We start from the raw sequence: 9,692 nt of genomic DNA, 5'->3' as shown, positions 1-9,692 counted from the left end.
GTGTGCTCTGTGAAAGCGACCGCATGCTTCATTTGCGGGACGAATTTCATCGCGTGCGTTGCGAGCTGCATACGAGAGGTTGGTGGGTGAGGTTTGTCCCAACAAAGTGGGTGATAAAAATTATGTAAAAGTTTAGCCTTTCCCAGAATGACAGAACAGCACATCTGGAGGATACAGTATCTGAATGTAATCTTTTCAAAGCCGGATAGCTGCACTTGCGCACTTGTGAAAGTGCTTAGTATTATCGTCGCCGATAACATATCAGTAGTTAGTTTAGAGGTATTCAAGCTAAGGGAACTTTTAACAAGAGTGCGGAAATTTCTCCAAAGAGAGAGAGGGTCCTAATCTTGTGGCTTGATTATAACTTGAAAAGGTACCGGATCGATTCGTTTCCCAGACGCGCGCTTGCACTCCGTGCCCTTTGCTCGTCCCTACTTATCATGCGCTCACTCGGCGGTCCACGCCCGTGGGGATCGCTGGCGCCCTTCCCACATGCAACACCGAATCTACTTTTCAAACATTCAGATGTAACAATTGCAACATACATCTGAACTCTGAAGACACATAAAATATTTAAAATATGCGTCTAAAACACTTGCAAAAACACACTTGAAAACCATTGCTAACATATGCAACATGCAGATAAAACACTTGTAACGTATGTGTGAAACATATGCAGCTTCGAGATAAACACACATGCAATATACGTCTGAAAAAACAGATGAAACGGTTACAATGGGGAGTGAAGAACACAGCTGGACTTTTTTTTTATCAAACAATCGGAGGAGGCTTCGAAGATAGTTGGGCCGTTCATATCGTCGCGGCCCATGGCAACGGGGCGTCCGGACGTGCGGACCCAGCATTTCCGAGATTCCATTGTTTATTTGTGGCAAAATATTGATTACAACGGTGCACAGCCCAAAATAAGGTTTGTCATCTAATAAATAAATCCTTATATAAAAAGAGAAAAGATCCATTAGACTCCCACGGCCCTCTCTTGCTAGATCAGCCAATTGAGGCTTCAAGTCCATGGGCCGGCCCAATGGCTGACTTATCTTGTTCTTGTCATCGGAGCGGAAGCTTAGCTCGCCTGTTCAACGACCCGTTTGTTTGGGTTTGTTTGGCTTATAAGTCGTATTTTTTTAGTCAATAAATAATATTTTTTTTTCATATTAAATCAGCCAACAGTACTTTCAGCCATGGCTTATCAGCCAAACAAACCCAAACAAACAGGGCGCTAGTCTGCACTACAGCAGCAGTCAACCACGGACTCGTTGATGGTCCACTGAGTTTCAGTGAGGCTGAAACGTAAACCCGATCTTGATCAACCCTAGTCCCATCGCGCCAAAACTGTTGAACGGTTGGCTATTCTGTCGTGGAAGAGTTTGGGCTCCAGCTTGAGATGCGCCGTTATTGATGATATTCCATATTTCGTTGGTCCTCGGTCGCTCAGTCAATCTTCCAGTTCTCGGTTCTCCTGCGAAGAAGGGAATACGGTTAGATTAGGCCCCATACCATTCTTCCTTCCATTCAGAATCTGGAATCCATCGCATGCATGCATGTGTCGAGTCTTGAGGCTTCAGAGTTCAGCCTGACCAACAGCCTGTTCGTTTCGTCATAAACGATCGTTGATTATTTACTGCTGGCTAGTTTAGTGTGAGAAAAAAATATTATTCTAGCTTATAATCCACGATCGTATACGAGCAAGCGAACATGCTGCAAACAATCATCTGAGCTGTACCGCGGCGCGGATTATGCAGAACAGCAGAAACGCAAAGGGAACGCGATGACTTCAGTAGCTAGTATCCCTTGTTCTAAAGCAGCTTGATTAAGTAGTCATCGTTCACACGGCTGATTCGCAGGCTGCGTACGTGTAAATCGTTTGCTATTTGGGACGCATCAACGCCAAGCAGCGACCCTAATCGACGATGCTTTGCAAGCAGCAGTATCGTGTGAAAGGAGGGGACCGGTGTACGCTTGTCCCTTACGGCCGCCGTACCAAACAGGCAAACACAGGTCCAGAGACTATGATATATTAAACAGTGAGAGGATTAATCAGGGGATTGAGCCGATTTCGTTTCAAACTTGGCATCGATGGATGCATGGATCGGGTTATTCTGGCCGCCAGTCAGCAAGTCGAGCCTGTTGACCCCAAGGACTAGGATTTGGACCTTGGAGCGCGGTTTCGAATTCGTGTCTATCTTCACCTTACCTTTTATAGAGTATCACGCTATTAGGAAAACACACGCATCGCAATTCGCAAACATTGAACGTGGCGCAAGGACCGGACCCGTCAGAGTTGCATACAATACAGATGATTCTGAACCTGGCCAGTCTACCCTGTGTCGTCGGTCATCAGAAAGCCATGGCCGTGAAACTCACCACCTGCCAGTTCCTGAAAGGATGCAAAATGGATTACTGCTGCTGCCATTGGTCTACTATATACTACAGTACGGCTACACGTCAAAGAACGCCGCCACGAACGAGAGAAATCAGAGGTAGTACGTGATATACCGCTGCATAGACCGAAGAAGCCACGGACAGTGACCCTCTAGGGATACTGCTGGACTACCAGGAGAAGGTTACCAGGGGCTGGTGCCCTGCCGCTGCTAGAGCTCCGGTTCGTTTTGCTGAAAAAATAAGTCGAAATACTTTTTTAACTCATTTGTTGTGAGAGAAAAATATTATTCTGACTAAAAAAATAAGTTGTAAAGTACTGTACGGATTATAAGATAAGCGAACCTGACATAATCTCCAGTCCAGCTGCATGCCGATCGATGCCAGCACCACCATACCAGCACGGACGTGAGCAGAGAGCGACCCGTGGAACGCAGCGGGAAACTTGATGGTCACACTCCCGAAAATTAACGCTCGTCCTTGCTCCGATCGCCTGCCACCAGCGACGAATCCAACGAGACGCGCGCGCGCGCTCGCGGCGGCGATCAGAAAAGGACCCGGCAACCGCTGCCCACCAGGCGAAGGAGGCGAGCCATTCCGTTGCTTCCGTCTGATCCGCTGCGTGCGACGTCCGGACGCAAGGGATTGCATGACTGTACAGTATTTTGTTGCTACTGTGTGCTTCATTCAGTATAGGTCATGCAGACATTCTAATGTCTGGCAGTGTCTGCTGCAGTGCGCACAGAGACAAACGTAATTTCTTGGTTCCACTGGTTTTTTTTGGTTGCCTCTCCTCTGATTGAGCTGTAGCACCTGTTCGTACGTTACTCACACTACCGGTGTACGAACAAACTGAATTTATTTATTTGGGGACATACGCGGTCGTTCTCGGTTCCACTGGTTCTGTCTCCGAAGTGCATTCTTATCCGTACGGAGGGACCAGGCAGCAGCGCAGCAGTCTAGTCTCAAGAACAGTGGACGTTCTTTTGGAAACTAGCGTAGTGCAGTGCTCTCTCCATCAACAAAAATGTACATTTTCATTTTTTTTATGAGTCAAATAATGTCATGCAAGTAAAGAGGAGGTAACCGATCGCACGGCCTCCATGGATGCATGTGTTCTATGCTTCTCCAGCATTGGACGCGCCCAACCCAGATGCGTCACGGTGCTCAGTGCGTGCGCTCCTTCCTCGCCACGCCAAGCCTCGAGATCCGTGTGGGACCTGGAAGTCACGGATGATTGCCCAATCATGCCGCCCCCGCCAGGCAGCCCCATCAATGCTCGCGCGCGTGGTCCTCCTCGAGCTTTACTCCCGAACGACCGGTGGGGGCCGCGGCGGGGCGGGGCGCGGCGCTAGACCGATCACGACCATCGGTCGTCCGTCCGGACGGGCTGGATGCGGTCAAAACGCCTTCGTCCCGATCGCCCCTTTCCCTTTTGACTCCAACTACGCCATTGGAACACTTCTCGTCTGATTTTTTTTCCCCGTCTTTGACTGGCCTGTCAACATCCGCGTGGGCCCCGCTGCCACCTCGACATATCTATGACCTGACCATGGAGGAGGAGTAGGAGTACTAGTAGCGTGGCAGTACAGCTGTAGTATATAGTACGGCCCTTCCAATAGGATATTCCCTTCAATGCCCAAGCGCTCTCTCTCTCTTTGACTGATTTTTATTTATTTATTATTAAGAGGAGGGCCTTCCGCATGTGCTGCGCATTTGCATCCCGGTCCTCGGATAATACTTTTCCTTCGTTTCGCCGATGATGCACATGCACTACACTTGGACTTTGTTCTCAGAACCGCTTTGTGGAAAATTCTACTCTGAAAACCAGTAGTACGTTTTTCCTTGCAGAATTTTCTGCTGAAACCGGACCCGTTCAGCTTATCCCATATTCGTTCGGTTTCTTTTTTTAGTCAGAATAGTATTTTTTTTACAATAATTCAGCCAGAACAATGTTTTTTAGCTAGTTTCAGCTAAAATTCAGCTAGCCGAACGGGCCCTTCTGTCCCTCGTAGCTCTGTCAAAGCCGAAATTTAAATTTGCACTAGATTTGACAGCTGAGTCAGTCTGACCTACAAATTCCATTCAGGTTTTGTCAATATTTTTTTTTTAAAAAAAAGGTCACCAGGGATGAACTATCCCACCTGAATTTCATTACCACATATTTCTGCAAAAGTCGATGATGGTAGTTACGGCGTTGGGTCAAAACCCGGAGTTACAAAGCAAGAATGTGAGAAAGAGAACAACAACCACACCACATACAAACGAAAACAACCAGCACCAACGGCCAAGAGGGGAAGCAACTAAACTATAACTTCCATGACAGAGACATGTCGATGATCGCCGAACAATGCACCACTAATAGCCCGAAGTCCAAAGAACTCCATTCCATGGGCAACTGTAAGGCATTGAGTCAAGATGACAGACGACAACTGTGATGTGCGTCTTCTATGGAGTTCACCCGGGATCCAATTGCCTTCCACCTACGGCCCTGGAGAGGAGGAAGCTTCAAGGGTTGAAGGACCGATGATTGGAGAACGAGGAGATTCAAGAGAGGGAATCATGGTCCCATTAACCCAGCATATGGTGAGAAGATACAATCAAGGAACCAAAGGAAATCAGAGCAAGGACTCGAACAACCAGCTCTTGTCAATATTTGGTACTCCATCTTGTTTAATTTAGCTTAAATCGTACGTACGGTTAGATCATTAGGCGCCAAAAAAATCTTGTTTAGTTAGCTGCACTGTAGACTGCCAGTACTGTAAATAACCTCAAGGCAGCCGGTCAAACCTATGCTCAGCGCAATTCTTAAGGAAAAAGTATACTTAACCCCTACCTTTCATACTTGGTCTACTTCACCCCCAACTATGAAACCGTCTGTTTTACCCCCTGAACTTTCTAAAATCGTCTATTTTACCCCTTGGGTGGTTTTCAGCGGCGGTGTTGCTACAGCGACAACGGGCGCTACAGTAATGGTGGGTTTGCTACAGTGCCAGTGGGTTTGATTTTTTAATTATTTTTGGTGATTTTTTTTTAAAAATCATAGAAAAATCATAAAATAAAAAATCTAATTTTGTTGGACTCCACATGAGTAGATCTACACAGTGAATATATAATACGGTATGCTTTAGTATAATTTTTTGTAGCTTTAGATTAATTGGAAAATCTAATTTTGTCTGTAATTAATTGGAATAATTCATAGCTGCAGCTTCTATGGTCTAATTGTGGTAAAATTTTTATGGTACGCTAATTATTATATGCTTGAACTATAGTAAAAATTTCGTATTCATTGGACTATGTATAACTTAGTTATAGATAAATTCTAATTAATTACAGACAAAATTGGATTTTCCAATTAATCTAAAGCTATATAAAAAAATTTGTACTAAAGCATACCGTATTATATCTTCACTGTGTAGATCTACTCATGTGGAGTCTAATAAAATTAAATTTTTTATTTTATGATTTTTCTATGATTTACTATGATTTTTCAAAAATTCACCGAAAATAAGTAAAAAAAAATTCAAACCACCGACACTGTAGCAAACCCGCTGTTACTATGGCAAAACCGCCGCTGAAAACCGCCCAGAGGATAAAATAGACGGTTTTAGAAAGTTCTGGGGGTAAAACAGACGGTTTCATAGTTGGGGGGTGAAGTATGTTGGAAATAAGTGCCTAATATACATTCCAGATTTTGTTTGAAGGAAAAACTCATAGATAAAAAATGATGTAAGCACATAACACAAGTAAACAGGCAACATACTGACTAGAACAGGATTGAGCAAGGAAATTACTCAATGATCCCGCGCAAAACGTAGTCGAACGTGTTGAAGTAGATGTTGCAGATCACCAAGCGATCGCGTGTAGACGCTGCCCAAAAACCTGATTGCTGCCCCGTGCAGGAGTCTCACGGCAGTGGTTTCAGAGATCCCGCTCTCTTCAAGTCCGGTGCACGCCGAACTCAAAGGTCGACGAGGCGCAGCAGCGAGAAGCTCAGCACAGCGAGTGGGAAGGTGAGCGTGTGAATCTGTACCCTTCAACCAGGACGTCTCCTGGTTTTATAGGCCTTCAAAGTGCATCAATTCCCTTCATCAAACAGTAAAAACTATTCAATTTAATGATAGAAATTGCTGCAATCAAACAGCAGAAACTGACACACCTTATTACTGTTTAAAATGGCAGTTTCAATCACATTGAAGCGCCATTACGCTCAGCATAAAAAATAGAAACTGCACAAATAATAGTCATAAGCCACGCGATTTTTCACGCGAAAAATGCGCGCGAGCTGCGCGTGCGTGTAGCAATAGTCTCCTTCTCTCTCATTTTCACCTATTTTGCATAGAGAGGAGACTCCCATATTTAAGCAAGCCAACCTCTCCTTGAATTAGCAATATGTGACTATAGGTCGTGCATGCTTTGGAATTTTCAGATCAGGCCAAACATGGGCCTAAATCCAACAAAGTAGACTAAGTATGAAAGTAGGGGGGGTTAAGTACACTTTTTCCCAATTGTTAATCAGTTCACGTTAATGTCGGACTGGCGCCATTCGAACACAGATCGGTAAGATCAGACATCTCATGCTGTTCTAGCGCTTTGAGCGCAATTTTTATGCCCGCTAAGGCCCAGGCCACCATGCATATTAGTTTCTAGAAACGACAGTTGTGTGTTCAGAGCAGGTTTAGATCCTTCCGTTCAATTCAACAAGAGAGGAATATCGGCTCAGCAATGACGTCAACAAGAGATGCCTGCACGCGATCCTTTTCATAGACGGCCAAGTAATCTCCTGTGCTTCATTCCACGTCAATATATAGTACATTTTTTCTTTTATTATTATTATTCACTTAAAGAAGAAGAACAAGGTGTTGTAAGATTATAAAGCGACAGGAACAATCAATATTCTTATTTGAAAGAGGGAGTATTATTATTTTTCTCCTATATAGAACAGAGAAGAGGTGATTGAGCTAGCTAAGATTGCAGGCGGGGCGGGCTCTTAACGTAACCCGCACGCTCGCCCCGTAAAAATTCTCTTCGTGGCTATTGTGACTCAGCTGCAATTTCTTTGTGGCCCAGTATCCTTTAACCCGCGAAGCCCGTTGGGCAAGAGACAGAGGTCGCATGAACCCGCAAGAACCCGCAATAATTGCATCTCCCTGATCCCCATCGCAGTCGCCATCACGGTAGCATGGCGTCGGGCATCGTCCTCCTCCGTTCGCCATCTGCCCGTTCTACAACTCTCGTCCTAGCCCTCGGCGCAGATGGGAACGCCGATTGCGGCCATGGCAGGGACGACTACGTGGAGCGCGACGAGTTCAGCTTCGGGAACAGGGGCGTGATGGACTGGGACGCGGAGGAAGGGGATGAGAAGGCCGCGGCGGTGGCAGGCGGGGACGCCAACGCGGTGGCCACACCGATGGCGATGCCGTCGATGAGCGTGATGTCCCGTCTCATCCTGATCATGGTGTGGCGCAAGCCCATCCGCAATCCAAACACCTATTCTAGCCTCATAGGTGTCATCTGGTCGCTTGTCTGCTTCGGGTCTGTACTAGCAACCACCAACCGATACGGCATGCATGCATCGGTCGACGGAGTAGAGTAGCGGGTGATCCGGCGAGGCAGCCAGTTGATAGCTTCGCTGTTGGATCTGTTGGTGTCCTGCAGGTAGAACTTTCAGATGCTGGCCATCATCATGCAATCCATCTCCATCCTGTCGGACGCGGGGCTCGGAATGGCCATGTCCAATCTCGGGCGTGGCTTCCATTCCAGCTCTTGTTTTTGTCATAATAAGTTCATGCGTGTAGATACACTGTATGTGTACATACACTATAGTGTAGCGGATCTCGCGGGTTTTGCAACCAAGTGCGTTAGTGTCCGTGAAAACTTGTCCGCGAACTCTAACGCATAGTGACTGACCGTAAACCCGCTAATAAACTTTGCGGCCAAGCGATGCGGGTTAGCGGCCGACCGCGAACGAGCCCGCCTGCAAGGCTAGAGCTAGCCTAGCGCTGACTCGTCAACACCTTCGTTCGAAGCCGTACCGCTGCCAACTTTCGAGCCAAAATGACACTCTTCACGGCACCGAGGTAGTGATATCTTAGTAGGAAGGGAAATAAGATTGTAAGACAGGAACATCGATACCTACTACGTTCCCAAATAAAGAAGACAACTACAAGGCCAACTGTTCTTTGACGAGCAAAGAAGCACCACTTTTCCCAATGAGAAAATTAAACGTCCAAAAAAATATTTACTTCTGGTTGGATAACATTAATTTTTAGAAAAGAATTATTACATGTAGATATAGGATTTTTTAGGGAAAGTGTAGTATCACATGTATGTGAGATACTACACATCGCTTGGATTGTACATGGACTTAGAGAATCGAAAATCCTCTATTATCTAGGTTATTTTGGAATATAGTATTTTCAAGATCTATGTGTCAGATTTTCATAATTTACAGTATACACTAACATATTTGGATGGGAAGAGAGATTCTTGTAACCTGCGCCAATCCAAACAGGGCTTAGGTTACACAAAAGGAAAAATAGTATTTGGTAGTACATGAGTCATTTTGGTTGCCATCACTGACCCCATGGTTCTAGCACGCAACAGACATGTCTAGTTGTTGTGTTGTTTTGGCGTGCCGAGAAATTTGCGCGCGTTGCCTCCGTATTTTTCTCCATGAAACCTTGCCAAATCGTGGTGCCGTTTTAATCCGACACACGGTAGGCATGCGTAGCATGTTCGATTTGAACTTATCAGCCGACTTATCAGCTAGAATCTATAGTATTTTTCTCTCACAACAAAATAGCTTCAGCTAGCTTATCAACCGACCTTTAATACCAGCCGAACAGGTCCGCGAATGCTGCTTGGCATCCGGTGCCAAGGACCATGACAAGGCTTATGTCTAACAATGTACATAAACATCCATTGACCTTCTCCATCGTATTTGACAACAACGGAGAGAAAAGAATTACCCTAGAAATTACACTCCCTCTGCTTGGTACATTTTCTTTTCTTAATTCCTAGTCACTTGACACAAACTCTAATGGTGTTGTTGTAAGATTAGGTTAGAAGAGGAACTTGAAAAGCAGCATTAATAGACTGAAATATAAAAAGCCGTCTCATAGTTGCTCTACTTTTGACCATGCCGTTTTTCTCTTCTTATTTGCCCTCTCTAACTCCATTTAATTTTCTTGCCCCCATTACCTCCATATCTTGCTACCTGACCAATTATTATTATTATTATTATCATTATTATTATTATTATTATTATTATTATTATTATTTATTATTATTTT

The sequence above is a fragment of the Miscanthus floridulus genome, chromosome 5, assembly GCF_019320115.1.
Source record: "Miscanthus floridulus cultivar M001 chromosome 5, ASM1932011v1, whole genome shotgun sequence".
Lineage (NCBI taxonomy): Eukaryota > Viridiplantae > Streptophyta > Magnoliopsida > Poales > Poaceae > Miscanthus > Miscanthus floridulus.
The sequence above is the reverse complement of the archived record's forward strand: the minus strand, read 5'-3'. Positions refer to the sequence as shown.